Source organism: Pseudorca crassidens, chromosome 10 (assembly GCF_039906515.1).
Source record: "Pseudorca crassidens isolate mPseCra1 chromosome 10, mPseCra1.hap1, whole genome shotgun sequence".
NCBI classification, from domain to species: Eukaryota; Metazoa; Chordata; class Mammalia; order Artiodactyla; family Delphinidae; genus Pseudorca; species Pseudorca crassidens.
Genome location: NC_090305.1, coordinates 105,660,905 through 105,677,478, shown reverse-complemented (window position 1 = coordinate 105,677,478; position 16,574 = coordinate 105,660,905). Strand labels below are relative to the sequence as shown.

Below are 16,574 nucleotides of genomic sequence, written 5' to 3'. Positions count from 1 at the left end.
CCCAATCTAGGCCAGACTACTCGCTCTCCCAGAAGCTGGAATCTGAAGGCAGCAACTACACCTGAAAACTGCAGAACTGATTCATGTGCGCTGGGCGGCCTGCAGAGCTGGCCAGGGTCCCGCTCTGATCCCCAGCTTCTCCGTGTCTGCTTCTTCAACGCCTCCCACTCTGGAAGCACAGGCTCTTCTCAAAAATAGAGGAGGGGGCTTCCCTGGTGGCGCAGTGGTTGAGAGTCCGCCTGCCGATGCAGGGGACACGGGTTCGTGCCCCGGTCCGGGAAGATCCCACATACCGCGGAGCGGCTTGTGCCGTGAGCCATGGCCGCTGAGCCTGCGCGTCCGGAGCCTGTGCTCCGCAGCGGGAGAGGCCACAACAGTGAGAGGCCTGCGTACCGCAAAAAAAAAAAAAAAAGGAGGAAGGAACTCATTCCACGAGGTCATCATTACCCTGATTTCAAAACCAAAGACATCACCAGTGAAAATAAACTACAGACCAATGTGGGGTTTTTTGTTTTTTTCGATAAATTGATTTTATTTATTTTTGGCTGCGTTGGGTCTTCGTTGCTGCACGCGGGCTTTCTCTAGTTGCGGCGAGCGGGGGCTATTGTTTGTTGTGGTGCGCGGGCTTCTCATTGCGGTGGCTTCTTTTGTTGCTGAGCATGGGCTGTAGGCACGCGGGCTTCAGTAGTTGTGGCACGCGCGCTCAGTAGTTGTGGCTCACGGGCTCTAGAGCGCAGGCTCTGTAGTTCTGGCACACGGGCTTAGTTGCTTTGCGGCATGCAGGGATCTTCCCAGACCAGGGCTCGAACCCGTGTCCCCTGCATTGGTAGGCGGATTCTTAACCACTGTGCCACCAGGGAAGCCCCCAGACCAATGTCTTTTACGAATATATGTGCAAATATTCTCAACAACATATTAGCAAACCAAATCCAGCAACATATAAAAAGAATTATATACCATGATCAAGTGGGCTTTCCCAAGAATAGGAGCTTGGTTTAACATCCAAAAGTCAATTAAAGTAATACACTATAATAATAAAATAAAAATGAAAGAGAAATGAAGATTCCCAGATAAACAAAAATTGAGCGAATTTGTTGCTAGCAGACCTGCATTCCAAGAAATAATAAAGGGAATCTTTCAGGCTAAAATGAAATGACACTAGACAGTAACTCAATTCCAAACGGCGGGGGCGGGGGGGGGGGGGAGAGTACCAATCAAAGTAACTACGTCGGTAAATATAAAAGACAATATAAAGTACTTTTTGTTTGTAGGCTTTTTTTTCTTTCTTTCTTTCTTTCTTTTAAATTCTGATTTAAAAGACAACTGCATAGGGAATTCCCTGGCGGTCCAGTGGTTAGGACTCAGTGCTTTCACTGCGGGGCCCAGGTTTGATCCCTGGTTAGGAAACTAGGATCCCACAAGCCGAGGGGCACAGCCAAAAAAAAAAAAAAAAAAAGACTACATAAATGATTAATTATACACATTATGTAGATACAAGTGCAAAGGCCTGATGTTCCTGTTCGCTTTGGTTTGTGTTGTCCAGCATGAATGTCACTCATTAAGGACGATATTTGACAATTTCAGTGTTCAACAGAAAAATACGATGAGGTTTCCTTCCTTCATTTCTTCCACGACAAGGCAATAATACCTGTGCATTTGCGCACCTGGCTTCACAAATCTTGTCTATTTCCCAAGGACAGAAACGGCATCTTCCCTGGGTCCTGGGCTCTCGCCCAGGAGTGTGATGACGATCAGGATGAAAACTCTCAGACTTGCCCTTAACTACACGTGCTGCCATTAAGGTGCTAACTCATCACCTATGTGGGAACTGATACCAGATACAAAGGTTATTTTTGCACTTTAAAGAGAGGTCTCCTGAAGCTCTGGAATGCATCCAAACAGGAAGCTACCCTGATGGAATGGGAGGTGGTCTGATTGGTGGATTGAAGCAGGTAGAGCAGGTAGTTATCTAAAAAGTCCTCAAATCACTGTATTTGCACTTATGACATAGAATATAAGTGCTACGCATCTTGGAAGTGTGAATCCCAAAGACGTCTATGAAGGAGGACAAGCAGGAGCCCTACAAGGGAGGCCAGGCTGCCAGGACAGAGCCAGGGCTGCCTCCGGGGCACTGCCCAACCAGTCAGGTCCCTGAGGGCTGAGAGAGCTGATAGCCAGGTCTACCAGAACACCAGCCCGTGGGGACTCATCACCAGCCACAGATAAGGGACAACTTCTGGGTGGGCCTGGGGATGGTGCTTCCCTGGGCCGTCTCCATAACCACTGCCGTCTGCTTCACGGACCCCCTGGACACACTCTAACGTGTCGCTGGCCTCGTTCAAATAAGCAGGTATGTTCATGCCTCGTCTGCTCCGCGGGAGGCCCTCTGCAGAAGCTTCCTCAGCTCCCGTCATTAATGTCCCCACCCCATGCACCACGCTGCCCCCACTGTCCTTTACCACTTCAACGCTCCCTGCCCAGGAGGATCCTCCAGGAGACCTGTGCAGACCCAGGGCAGCCCAGGGGCCATCCGCACGGGGTTGTTATCACTACGACCGATGGAGAAGAAACGGACGTTAAGAACCAGGTACTGTCATCCGAAAACTCAATCCTCGCAATAACCCCCCGATTAAGTAATGTTACCCACTTTACAAAAATAAGGGGGGGACGGATCTCCAGGTCATCTTCACCGGGGTTTAGCAGAGTGGGCAAGGAGGGCGCGTGTTCTCACCCGTAAATGGTAATAACAGCACGGGCCTCCCAGGAGGGGGCGAGGTAACAGACCACGCAGACCCTCAACCCACGCGATCCCAGCCCGCAGCCCCGCGCCATCGCCGTTGCGCACGCTCGGGTGCCATCCCACCCGCGACCCAGCTCTGAGCTCACGTCAATGCCCCACCCCCAGGAGACCCGGAAGCAGAATTCCCCGCAGGTCAAAGCTGGCGGCGCTACTCCGGCGCCGCCGCCAGAGGGCGCTCACGCCACCTTTGTTGGCTCGCGCCTCACGGGTCAAGTCAGCGGCCGGTCCCGGAAATGGAGGGCTTTGCCGTACAAGATGTACAACATGGCGGCTTCCTGTGTGGCGGTACGGCACGCTGAGAGGCTGGCCTGTTTCTGGGACACGCGGGGATTGTAGCAGGCTCCTCGCGAAAGACGGCTCCCGCGGAGTTTCCCGGTGTCTTTGTCGTCGGGTAGGTGGCCGAAAGTAAGAGATGGCGGCCCCCACTCTGCGTGGCCGGAAGTGGAGGCGAGTGTGCGGCGTGGCCCGTGGTCCGGCCGCTGGCGCAGAACGCTCGTGCTCTGCCGCGGTGGGGCGGCGTTTGGGGCTCCCGGCCCTTCCCGGGCTCGGCTTTGGGCCGTCAGTGCCCCGCGGCCACGTTAGGGGTTCCCTCTCGGCCATTTAGGGAGGGGCGCCGGTGCCCTCAGCTGCCTCGCGTGGACACGAAGGCTGACCTTCATGTCTTGACCACGAAACCAGGATTAACCAGGTGACATGAGCTAGTCTGTCCTTTCAGAGGAGTGACCTGCTGTCGCTAGAAACCGCAAGACGGTTCCTACAGTAATGTGGACCCAACCCCAGCAGACACTAAGTGAAAAAAGCAAAGCGCGGAAAAACGTGTGAGGATGTGCATTGTTGGCGGGTTTTGGGTGTTTTTTAAAAAGACCCACGAGGATAGAGATGCCCACGAGCTCGCACAGGCAGAGTCCCAGCCGAAGGGCCGAAACGGGCGGTGAGGAAGGCAGCAGAGATGGGAGGATGGGGACAGGGGCGGGGGAAATAAGTTTGGGGATATTTGAGTGTGTGATCTAAATACACCAGGTCTTTTTATGAGGTTATGACATCATAAAGCGAGAAGGCAACGTTTAAAAAAAGTAGGTTTTTTCAGCTGGAGCCACGGTGGTTAATAGATTCATGAGATTGAATTTGTGAGGATAAAATTTTAGAGGTCAGTACTGTAGTATCAATACTTGCTGCAAAGGTTTCGAACCGATGAGACGACCTGAGTCTTGAAAGCGAGATTTTTGTTCTTTTTGCTTTTGTTTTTGCGGGGGGGAGGAGGAGCCGGGCAAACAGAAGGCGCTCAAGACCGGTTTGTTGAATGAATGAATGAATAAATGCCTTTTTGCTACAAGCACACATATTTTCAGTAGGTTCAGTCGCTGGTATATCTTCTGTGTTTTTAGGGTTAGTACCATGGAACACAATGGCAGCATTGACTTAGAAACTGAAGCAAGTTCTGCCTTAAAATCATCCTGAAATGTCTTCTTAATGTTTAAAAAATAAAGTAGTAGCAATTTCAGAAGTGGTATTGGTTTTGGGAATCACATATTTGAACGTGAGAGCAACGTCCTCCTTCCTGAAGCAACTGACCACAAGTGGACACCCTTGCACGTACCACTCGGGCCTGTGGTATACACATAATGCCGTAGCTCTGGTGATGGAACTAGATAGAGTTAGCCAAGTTCCTAAGCTGTGCTAAGTGCTCAGGAAAGAGCATTTACTATTTGGGGGCAACCCTGAGTTGCTTGATACATTTTTGCCTCTGGGACCTTATAGGGGCTTTAAAAATATGCTAGTTGCCCTATGGATCTTACTTTTACTTTTATCATCTTAGAGGCCATATAATGCAAAGAATTTAGCTCCTTATTGTGTATCGTTGAGTAAGTTACCTAACCTTCGCAGACTTCAATCTTCTCATGAGTAAGACGAGAATCACAAAACCTCTTTCATAGGGTCGCCGTGGGAATGATTAGAGACAATGTATGTAAAGCACCTTGTGCAGGGCACACAGCAGGCGCTCAGTAGTGGCCTCTAGTTCTGCAGTATTGCAACCTCAGGGTTAAGGAACTAATACCGCACTCAGAGGCAGAATTTCTCCGGAGGGTAAGGAGCAGGTGGCCACAGGGTGACAGTTAACACAGGAAGCCTGCAAGGAGAAGTGGGGGCCAGCAGGTCTGCCGGCTTCAGGGCCCCCGGCTTCCCGTCTCCAGTGGGAGAATGCGGATATGGTCTGCAGGCCGTTTGCGGAGATGCCTCCTTGCTCACAGCCACCTGCACTGTTCAGCTCACAGGCACCTCTTCGGAGCGTCTTCCAGGGCCTTTCAGAGGCATCAGCCTCCCTTTCTGCGGCTCATTGCTCATATTTCATTGCTCATTTAATATGAAACACGTACCATGTATGTGTAAAAGTTTTCTTTTAGTTTAATAATGGTAATGTAGAACTCAGCATCTTAATATTTTTAAGTGGCGTTAATATTTCAGTGGCGTTAAGTACGTTCACACTGTTGTGTAAGCAATCTCCGGAAGTCTTCGTTTTACAAAAAGATGGAACTCTGTACCCATTAAACAATACCTCTGCATTTTCCCCTCCCCTGGGTCCCTGGCAGCCACCATTCTACTTTCTGTCTCTGTGAAGTTGACTGCTCCAGGGACCTCATATAAGAGGAGTCATAGAGTATGTTTTGTGAGTGGCTTATTTCACTGAGCATAATGTCCTCAAGGTTCACCCACTGTAGCGTGTGTCAGGATTTCCTTCCCTTTAAAGGCAGATTAATATTCTCTTGTGTGTGTATGGCACTGAAGGGGAGCAGAATATGCCACCCCAAATGTGCCACCTTGTTCATGTGAATTATTTTGAGCTAAAGGCTGTCAAGACCCACCAGTTTCAGGAAAAATTTTTACCTCTTCTTTATCAGCCTAAAAGAATTGCAATAGGGGGCCAGCCCCTAAAGAAAGCAATTAGCAGAGATGACTTATTTATGTTAAAGACTTAACCTGCATGGCAGGGCAGGCGTCCGCTCTTCTCAGCTGCTGTGAATGGCCCTCCTCCCCTCTGCAGCCCCAGCTTCTATCCCTTTCCTAGTTCAGGGATGCAGGTAAGTCTCAATTGCCTGACTGCCTTTGGGTCTCATTTTTATGGGACTCCCATACATATGAAATTAGATCTGTTTTTCTCCTGTTAATCTGTCTGATGTCAGCTTAACCATTAGACCAGCCAAAGAACCTAGAAGGGTGGAAAGAAAATTTTTCCACCCTGACACCACATTTTGTTTCTTCATCTGTCAGTGGACACCTGGGTTGTGTCCACCTTTTGGCTGTCGTGAATAATGCTGCTATGAACACGGGTGCGTACGTATTTTAACATGAAGTAATATCTAATAGGATTATAGAGAGTAGAGTGTGTTTTATATAGTTGCACTTGACGAAGTAATTCTGAATCATAAAAAATGCACTATTAAGCTGTTTACAAGGTCATTAGAAGATTAAAAGATGTAGTTAGTCACTGTGCATCATGGGCCATGACGTGGCCTGGTGATGGGACACAGGTGTAAGGTACTGTGATGATCGTGGATTCCCTTCTGCCCTGCCAGTGGGTTTGGGGGATTTTGTGGATAATCTTATTTAGAGATGGCCTCGAAACCCTAAGGAATAGGTGCACAAAGATAGGAATCAAAGACCTTTAAGGATTGTGAAGTGAAATATCCGAAGCCCCTGACTAAGGCCTAATGTATTCATGTGTGAGGTGTGGATAAGTATTCATCTCAGGGGATGTTTTGGGGACAGTAGAGTCACGTGGATGAAGGGCTCACCTGGCCATTAAAAGGAAGCAGTATATCTGGGTGAAGGGTACACAGGGATTCACAGGGGTTCTTTTTACTATCCTTGCAACTTTTTTGTAAGTTTATATCAAAATAAGTTGAAAAAAACGAAGGCATCACAATAGCATGTAAAGTAAAACACAACTTTGAGGAAAACTTTATGTGCGCAAAAAAGACATGATATTTTTATGTTAAAATTGCTAATCGTGGTTATCTCTGGGTGGTAGAATTACATATTTCCCCCTCCTTTGGTGTTTTCTTGAATTTACAAGGTTTTTTTGTTGTTGTCACTGTTACTGTTGTTTTGTGCGTGTATCAGTTTAATAACTATGGAGAAAAAACCATTAGTACGTAGTTAAATAAAACTCTGGGGTCTAGTAGTTATCTAATACTTGTCAGTAGAAACGTCTGAGACCTTGCATGCAATTGAGTACCATGCAGATGGCCCCTGGCTTCTGTGAAAGACCATAGCATCAGGGCAAGGATGGGGGCCCTGCGACCTCTGGTCTCACTGTTGAGTGGGTCCTTTTTCCAAGGTTGATAACACCACACTTCAGGACCCAATGCTTAGAATGTCAGCTTAGAATGTCAGCAGCTCAAGGCCTGAAAGATCCTTAACAGTCATGGACTCCACTTCCCGCTGCTCTGGACCTCTCTCTCGCTTCTCCAGCACCCAGTCTCTGCTTGCACTGCTCAAGGAGCAGAGTGCTCCCTGACTAGGGGGCCTGTTCCTTTCTTGGACAGCTCTGACTGTGACAGTCTTCCTTATTTGTAGTCCAAATCTGACCCCTGCTCTGTTCCTCAGAGATGGTCAGGATGTGTTTGTGCCCCACCCAAGACCAGCAGTGAGGGACTCTGAAGTGTCCACCCTGAAGTCTTATGACCTGTCTTTTCTTTTTTCTTTAAAGTTTATTTATCATTTATTTATTTACTTTTGGCTGTGTTGGGTCTTGGTTGCTGTGCTTGGGCTTTCTCTAGTTGTGGCGAGCAGGGGCTACTCTTCGTGGAGGTGTGCAGCCTTCTCATTGCGGTGGCTTCTCTTGTTGTGGAGCACAGGCTCTAGAGTGCGGGCTCAGTAGTTGTGATGCACGGACTTAGTTGCTCTGCGGCATGTGGGATCTTCTCAAGCCAGGGCTCGAACCTGTGTCGCCTGCATTGACAGGCGGATTCTCAACCACTGCGCCACCAGGGAAGTCCCTGACCTGTCCTTTTCTAACCCAGCTCTTTTCCCCAAGCTCCAGACCCACACCTCCTGCTCTCTCCTGGTTCTCTGTGTTTGTCTATCCCACCGGCACCTCATACTCAACATCTCCAAAGCGTGACTATTCTCTCCTTTCTCACCCAGGACGCAAGAGTAATGCATGTTACTTGTCTCTGCTACAAGTGATGAACAAATTAGGGCTTCATTTTTCTCTTTTGTAAAAGAAGTTTAGATTTCTGCTAGAGTGGCTGCCCCATGGGACCATCAAGGACCCAGACTCCTATCTTTTGATGGAAAACCCAACCCATAGTGCCTTAGCTGAACATAGATTTCCCTTTTCTCATGGAGCAAGAAGTTCTGAGAAGTACTGTCGACCCATGAAGCCATCAGAGGCCGAAGCTACTTTTGTCCTTTTGCTCACTCATCCTTACCCTGTGGTTTTCATCCTCATGCTTGTCACCTCAGGGTCACAAGATGACTGCAGGCAGGATGAAGGGAAAGGGAAGACGGCAAGTTTGCCCGGCTCAGTCAGCTTTCTTGTTCTGAGCTGCTCAGGAAGCCCCACCCAGCAGCTTCCCCCTCGTTGCCTGGAGTCCTGTCACCTGGCCACCTCTAGCTGTAGGGTCTGCTGAGAAACAGAGTTCTTTAGCTGGGCCCATTGTTGCCCTGAACAAATCAGGCTTACATTCTAGGAACCAAGGGGAGACTGGACATGTGAGCAGTGGTGTCTGTCACAATAAAGCTTCCTTGGGACCTCCCTGGTGGCACAGTGGTTAAGAATCTGCCTGCCAATGCAAGGAACACGGGTTTGAGCCCTGGCCTGGGAAGATCCCACATGCTGCGGAGCAACTAAGACTGTGTGCCACAACTACTGAGCCTGCACTCTAGAGCCCACGAGCCACAACTACTGAGCCCACATGCCACAACTACTGAAGCCTGCGTGCCTAGAGCCCGTGCTCCGCAACAAGAGAAGCCACGACAATGAGAAGCCCACGTACTGCAATGAAGAGTAGCCCTTGCTCACTGCAACTAGAGAAAGCCCGTGCACAGCAACGAAGACCCAACTCGGCCAAACATAAATAGATAGGTAGGTAGGTAGATAGATAGATAGATAGATAAGGCTGGGACGTCCCTGGCAGACCAGTGGTTAAGACTTCGCCTTGCAGTGCAGGGGGTGCAGGTTCGATCCCTGGTTGGGGAGCTAAGATCCCACATGCCTCATGGCCAAAAAACCAAAACATAAAACAAAAATTGTAACAAATTCAATAAAGGCTTTTTAAAAAATGGTCCACATTAAAAAAAAAACTTAAAAAAAATAAAATAACATAAACAAGAAGGCACCCCTGAGGGCTCTCTCTCTAGTGAACCATGGTTGCCTTCGAGGAAATGGCTGGGAGTCCTCCTGGGAGGGAAAAGGTTGGGGAGGTTGCCCAGAGGAGTCCACGTTCCCACTGATCTTTTTCAGCAAAGCACCCTGTGTGTCTTCTCGAGCATGGTGGTCAGGATGCCTATCGAGCTGCCTTCATCTGTTGGTCACATTCAGTGCTCTCTTTCCAATGAAGTGTGCTCTTCCTCAAAAGGAAAAAAGAAGTCCAAGCTTTCTCAACAGCACCGTTTCCCAAAATCACCAGGCACCCAAGTGCCACCTGTCTTGTTGCTTGGTCATCTCTAAGGAGTTGCCATCATCTAAATAGTCTAAAACTTGTTGCCACACGTTTGGTTCCAGCCGGTGGAAGGAGGGAGGGATAAAGGGGGTGCACCCTGATTTTAAGGATCTTACGTAGAAAGCTCTCATCCACTGACCACCACTTAAAGCTTTACTCTGCGCATCCATGTGTTCTTGACCTTTGCCTTCCTAGAGTTTATAGTCTCCTGGGGAACACAAGGAACAATGATAGCAGTGATACGTGCTAATAAGAAAACAAACTCGGGGTTGGGGTAGAGATGAAGGTGGTAGGGAACAACCTCACTGAGGAGGAGTCGTGCGATCAGGGATCTCCCGGAAGAGGGACCAGCAGCACAGATGCCCTGCAGTGGTAATGTGCTCCGCACGTGGGAGGGGCAGCACGGTGTGGCCATGCACCTAGAGTCGTGTGAAATCAGAGGAGTGTAAATCACGTCAGGTGGAGCCCCGTAGGCTAGGATAAGGTAATCATTCTTAATTTGAGTGAGATGAAAACCTCTGCAGATGTGTGAGCAGGCACGATGGCATTTACATTTTAAAGATTGCTTTGATTTAACAAGTTACGAACTCTGTGTGGATCAAAGACCTAAACGTAAGAGCTAAAACTGTAAAACTCTTAGAACAAATTATAGGGCAAAAGCTTCATGACATGGGGCTTGGCAGTGATTCTGTGGATGTGACACCAAAGACACAGGCAATGACAGAAAAAATAAATCGGACTTCATCAAAATTTAAGATGTTTGTGCATCAAAGAATGCAATCAACAGAGTAAAAAGGCAATGTATAGAGTGGGAAAAAATATTTGCAAATCACATATGTGGTAAGGAATTAATACCCAGAATATATAAAGCACTACTAAAATTCAGCAGTACCAAACAACCCAATTCAAAACTGGGTAAGAGTTGCACAAAAATATGAATGTATTTAATGCCACTGGTACACTGAAAAATAGTTAATTTTGTTATGAATATTTTACCACAATTTAAAAAATGAATTTTAGATAGAATGCCCAAAGGACTTGAAAAGATATTTCACCAGAGGAGTTATCCAAATGGCCAATAAACACATGAAAAGATGCTCAACATCACTGATTATTAAGGAATAGAAATCAAAACCACAATAAGATAACGCTTCACACCCATTAGGAATCATCAAAAAAGCAGAAATTGGAACCCTTATACACTTCTAGTGGGAATGTAAAATGGTGTGGCTGCTGTGGAAAACAGTATGGAGGTTCCTTTAAAAAAAAAAAAACAGAATGTCCATATGATCCCGCAATTCCATTTCTGGGCATATTCCCAAAAGAACTGGAAGCAGGTACTCAAAGAGGTATTTGTACAACAATGTTCACAACGGTATTTTTTTTTTTAATATAAATTTATTTTCTTTTTGGTTGTGTTGGGTCTTCGTCGCTGCGCGCGGGCTTTCTCTAGTGGCGGCGAGCGGGGGCTACTCTTTGTTGCGGTGCACGGGCTTCTCATTGCGGTGGCTTCTCTTGTTGTGGAGCACAGGCTTCAGTAGTTGTGGCTTGTGGGCTCTAGAGCGCAGGCTCAGTAGTTGTGGCTTGTGGGCTCTAGAGCGCAGGCTCAGTAGTTGTGGCGCACGGGCTCAGTTGCTCCGCGGCATGTGGGATCTTCCCGGACCAGGGCTCGAACCCATGTCCCCTGCGTTGGCAGGAGGGTTCTAACCACTGCTCCACCAGGGAAGCCCCACACAGCAGTATTATTCACAGTAGCCAAAAGGTGGAAACACCGCAAATATCCTTCAGTGGACAATGAATAGAAAACAAAATGCTGCCTCTCCATACATACAATTGAATATTATTCATCTGTAAAAAGCAAGGAAATCCTGACATACTCTACAGCATAGGTGAACTTTGAGGAAATTACGTTAAGTGAAGTAAGCCAAAAGGACAAAAGACAAATATTGTGTGACGCCATTTTTTATGAGATCTCTATAGAGTAGCCTTAGAGATGGAAGTAGAGCAGTGGCCCCGGGGGCTGGGGGTGGGGGCGGGGATTGAGGAGTTTCTGTTTAATGGGGACAGTTTCAGTGCAGGATGATGAAGAAGTTACGCAACGGATAGTGGCAGTGGTCGCACGACAGTGAGAACGTACTTAATATCACTGACCTGTGCACTTAGAAATGGTTAAGATGGCCTTTTTATGTATATTTTACCACTATAAAAATTTAGTTTAATTTTTAAAATTTAAATCTACTTACTCAAATTACCATATGGTTATTTAAAAAATTGGAAGAACTTTGACATGCTGTTAAGTAAAAGAAGTTGAATGCAAGGAAAATCAAAGGCTGCCCAAGAAAGGAGATGTAACCGTAGTACACTGCTTGGTTGTGCAGGTAATAATATTTCTATCGTGCTAATCATATGAGCAGTATGTATTGAGAGAGTCCACCTGTCAACTCAGCAAGCAAGACAATTATGGTTTCAGAACAACATAACACATTATCAGTTTGGCAGTGTAAAGTTATAGTTAACGGAAGTAGACAGGTGGCAGGGTGAGGGAAGGAAAAGGTACAGAGCTGGAGCTCAGATACGGCCGGAGTGGAAATTAAAGAACCACAGATAGTAATGAAAACCCTTGGAAACAGTGGAGGAGGGTGTAAGTGAATTAAATCCTCACACAAAGCAGGAAGTCAGCGTACCATTCATATACCCAGAAATAGGATCAGCGTGTTATTTAGAGCTATAGGGGTAAGCACCAGCAAAACAAACAGTTGAGAGTGACTGCTCTGAGGGGCAGCCTTGGGGTCCGGAAGGGGTGGAGCAGTTGAGAGTGACTGCTCTGAGGGGCAGCCTTGGGGTCAGGAAGGGGTGGAGCAGTTGGCTTTTATTTAAGCCCTTCAGTACTAGTAATGTTTAACCATATGCATATATTGCTTTGATTAAAAAAAAAACCTTAAAAACTATTTTAAAAATCAAATTGTAGGGTAACATGTAATCTATGACCCTATTTTTAAAAAGAAACTAAACCCCAGCAAACCATGCATCTGTGTATAGATGATTATCTGAGCCCAGAGAAATATGTGAAGGATCGTGCTTGTGTCTGGGAGGTGGCAGCAAAGGGTGTGGGAGAAACCGTCACCTGTCCTCCATGATCTGTTGTCTGACTTGACCATGGATTATTTAGGTAAATGTTTTGCCTTTATCATTCTCTCTCTCTCTAAACCACTTGAGAGTGAATTGAAAACATCTTTGTGTTTAACCTCGAACTTCAGGGATTATTTCCTAAATTCAGAGGCATTCTGGTACAAAACCAGAGTGCAACTATCAAAATCTGGAAATTCAGCATTGATACAATCCTGTTATCTAATTTGCAGCCCATATTCAGGTTCTTCCATTGTCCCAATAACGTTCTCTTTTTTTTTTTTTTTTTTTTGCGGTACGCGGGCCTCTCACTGTTGGGGCCTCTCCCGTTGCGGAGCACAGGCTCCGGACGCACAGGCTCAGCGGCCATGGCTCACGGGCCCAGCTGCTCCGCGGCATGTGGGATCCTCCCAGACCGGGGCACGAACCCGCGTCCCCTGCATGAGCAGGCGGCCAATAATGTCCTCTTTATGGTGGTGGAGGTGGTGGTGTTTTCCTGGTCTAAGATCCATTCCAGGCATTGCATTTTGTTTTCATGTTCCTTAAGTCTCTTGAACTGGAACAGTTTCTTAGCCTTTCTTTGTCTTTTTCGACCTTGAGGTTTTTTAAGAGCAGAGGCCAGTTATTTTGTAGACTGTCCCTCAGTTTGGGTCTGCCTGATGTTTCCTTCTTATTACATCCAGGCTTTGCATTTTTGACAGAAATACTATATGTGATGTTGGGTCCATCTCTGTTCATCTTGTCAAGAGGTCCATGGTGTTGCTTTATGCCCATGTTGCCAATGTTAAGTGAGATCATTTGGTTACAGTGGCAGTCCACCAGTCTTTCTCTTTCTGACTTACTTCACCTAGTATGATAACCTCTAGTTGCACCCATGTTGCTACAAATGGCATTATTCTGTTCTTTTTGATGGCTGAGTAGTATTCCATTGTCTGTATGTACCACATCATTTATTTATTTATTTGGCTGTGCTGCGCGGCTTGTGGGATCTTAGTTCCCCCACCAGGGATTGAGCCCGTGCCCCCTGCAGTGGAAGCGCGGAGTCTCAACCACTGGGCTGCCAGGGAAGTCCCGACCACATCTTTATTCATTCATCTGTCATTGGGCATTTAGGTTGTTTATAAATTTTATTTTTTTAATTGGTTATTTATTTTTATAATTTTATTTATTTTATTTTTTTGCACCTGGACAGGGACTTGAACACTGGGCCCTCAGATTAAAAGTCTGATGCTCTAGGAGACTTCCCTGGTGGTCCAGTGGCTAAGACTTCATGCTCCCGACGCAGGGGGCCCGGGTTCAATCCCTTTTCAGGGAACTAGATCCCACATACTGAAACTAAGAGTTCACACGCCACAACTAAAAAAGAAGATCCCACACGTAGCAACAAAGATCCCACGTGCTGCAACTAAGACCCAGTGCATCCAAACAAATAAATATTCAAAAAAAAAAAAGTCTGATGCTCTAGGGGAGTTCCCTGGTGGTCCAGTGGTTAGGACTCGGTGCTTTCACCGCCATGGCCCCAGATTAAGTCCCTGGTGGGGGAACTAAGATCGCACAAGCCACATGGCTGGCCAATAAAAAAAAAAGTCTGATGCTCTACCGACTGAGCTACCCAGGCATTCTCCCAACGTGTATTTTTAAGCTAGGCAGAAATGACAAGGAAGCACTTTAGAAGAGGGTTTGGTAAAGGCCAGCGTCTGGAACCCGCTGTCCTTCCTGCTCATCTGGTTCCCCAGGCCCCTCGGTCATCACTTGCCATCACTCCTCTATCCCATCCATTTCTGCCCTGGATATCTTCAGAGGCAGTGCGGGCCCTGTGCACAGTTCTTCAAACCTGAGGCCTAGGAGATGCTAAGGCAGTGGTTCTCAAACTGTTGTCTTTTGTTTTTAGGCCACAGCATGTGGCTTGCGGGATCTTAGTTCCCCCACTAGGGATCGAAGCCGGGCCCCCTGCAGTGGAAGCACAGAGTCCTAACCACTGGACCACCAGGGAATTCCCCCTCAAACTGTTTTTAGAATGTAAAACAGATGAAATGGAAGTTGTTTGGGTTACAGAAGAGCAGTGAGCTGCAGCCGTGCCCAGAAGACCTTCGCCTTCCTTGCTGGTTGGCTTCTGAGGCCCTCAGCTGGCGCCCTGGGACAGCGTTGGAGCCTCGGGCACAGGAGGCACACCGACGGCCACTGGCCCCTCAGGAGGGCTGGCTAGAACAGCTCTGACCCTGAGACCTGGGCCATACGAGTCATCGGCTTTTGAGAAGGGACTCTCAGCCTGTGCCCAGGCAGCATCCCAACCCCCCACACCATGCCAGCTGTACTTTCTCGTTTGTTTTCCTGGGATATCGACTGTAACCCAGAGAGGAGGCCAAGAAGAAGCATGAGAGACCCAGCGAGGGCCCCCCCTCCCCTCTGCCCTGAACCTGAAGGCAGCTGCTTCCTTCCAGCCTGCACCCTGGAGGAGGCAGCCTGCTCGGATGTCCAGGCCACACCTCCTGAGCTCTCCCTGCAGCACACCAGCCCCGTCAGAGGGGAGCTGGGAACGTGGTGGATGACCACAGCCGCCAGGAGGAAGTGGACTGGAAGAGTTCTTCACTTCTCCAAAGTTATGCTTACTGGTGGCTTTCGGAGTCTGTATAAGGTGGGGGTGGGAGTGGGGTGAAGACCATACCAGCCAAGAATGAATCCCAACTTTGTTACTGACCACTAGTAGCCATGTGACACTGACAGGTCATTTCAGTGTTCTGATACTCACTCTCCATTCTAAAGTGGAGGCAAAAATTAAGCAACTCCTACTGTTGTCACAGGGACCAAATGTCATCTTGCAGTGGGGTTTCCAAATCTTAGAATTGGCGTGCCACCTGCATGATTTTGGCCATATCTTCATGCCAGTTTTACTATTACTTACCTAATTATCCCCCCAATTGGTTTGCCTTTTAAACATGTCCTGAAGAGATACTGCTCATGAAATTGGGTTTGTTTCACATGTTATATTTTCCTACTCTACCTTAAAATAAGTAGACAATGATTAAAATTTATAACGTTCCTGTGTGTACCACAGCCGGGTAATGGATGCAGAGCGATGGCCCTGCTCTCTGCTAACGAACCACCAGCAGTCCCCCTCCCCCACCCTCTCCCCAGAGTCTCCCATTTAACTTCATGGCTTTGTTTGTAGGGAAGTGAAGGAGAACCCAAATCTCTGTGACCATAGGTATTTTAACTCCTTCCCTGTGTTGTTGCAGACACTCAATTGGCCTGAGCAGTGGCTAGGGTTGTACAGCCCTTACCTTTGGGTGTGGAAGGAGGACAGATCTGTCAGAAGCAGGATCCCTGCAGCGAAGGCTGTGTCTGTGCTTGCCCTCAGCTGCTCTCAGAAGTGGTCTGTTCTCCACTGAGGCAGGCCAGGGCAGGGGAGCTTTTTGGTGGTGGTGGTGGTGTCCATGCTGCTTTTTGGGCATAACAACAATAGGCTCTCCAGAATGTAAGCCAGAGCCTGGACTTGAGCCACATTTTAGGTGGAATGTGGTTGAATAGTCAGGTTTTTTTTGTTTGTTTGTTTTTGTTTTTGTTTTTGTTTTGCAGTACGCGGGCCTCTCACTGTTGTGGCCTCTCCCGTTGCAGAGCACAGGCTCTGGACGCGCAGGCTCAGCGGCCATGGCTCACGGGCCTAGCCGCTCCGCGGCATGTGGGATCTTCCCGGACCAGGGCACAAACCTGTATCCCCTGCATCGGCAGGCAGACTTTCAGCCACTGCGCCACTAGGGAAGCCCGAATAGTCAGTTTTAACGGCAAGCCTCTGCACTGATCAGAGTTCAGTTAGAGGAAACAAGCCATTCTACCAATTTTAATCAGAAAGGGATTTAATCGAGGGCGTTAGATGCTTACAAAGTCATTGGAGGGCCTCAAGGAATGTCTCTGAGTGGGCCTTCAAGAATGCAGCCAGAACAACACAGCAGAACTGGCCTACCAGGGGAGCTGCAGCCTCTCCC

The 16,574-nt window shown here is 47.8% G+C and overlaps 1 protein-coding gene and 1 long non-coding RNA gene across 2 annotated transcripts in view; one reads left to right on the top strand and one right to left on the bottom strand.

Annotated features, from left to right (window-relative positions):
- Positions 1 to 499: 499 nt before the first annotated feature.
- On the bottom strand, positions 500 to 2,992 carry LOC137232825 (uncharacterized). Its single transcript, XR_010947196.1, has 2 exons — positions 2,732 to 2,992; positions 500 to 818 (listed from the first exon to the last, which is right to left on the bottom strand). It is a non-coding gene; the product is annotated as an uncharacterized lncRNA (long non-coding RNA).
- Positions 2,993 to 3,043: 51 nt separating this feature from the next.
- The window catches only part of RAB7A (RAB7A, member RAS oncogene family), a 94,215-nt gene continuing 80,684 nt past the window's right edge, over positions 3,044 to 16,574 (top strand). Inside the window, exon 1 of the mRNA XM_067755653.1 lies at positions 3,044 to 3,191. The gene's annotated coding sequence lies outside the window, so the exon portion shown is untranslated. The remainder of the gene's footprint in view (positions 3,192 to 16,574) is intronic.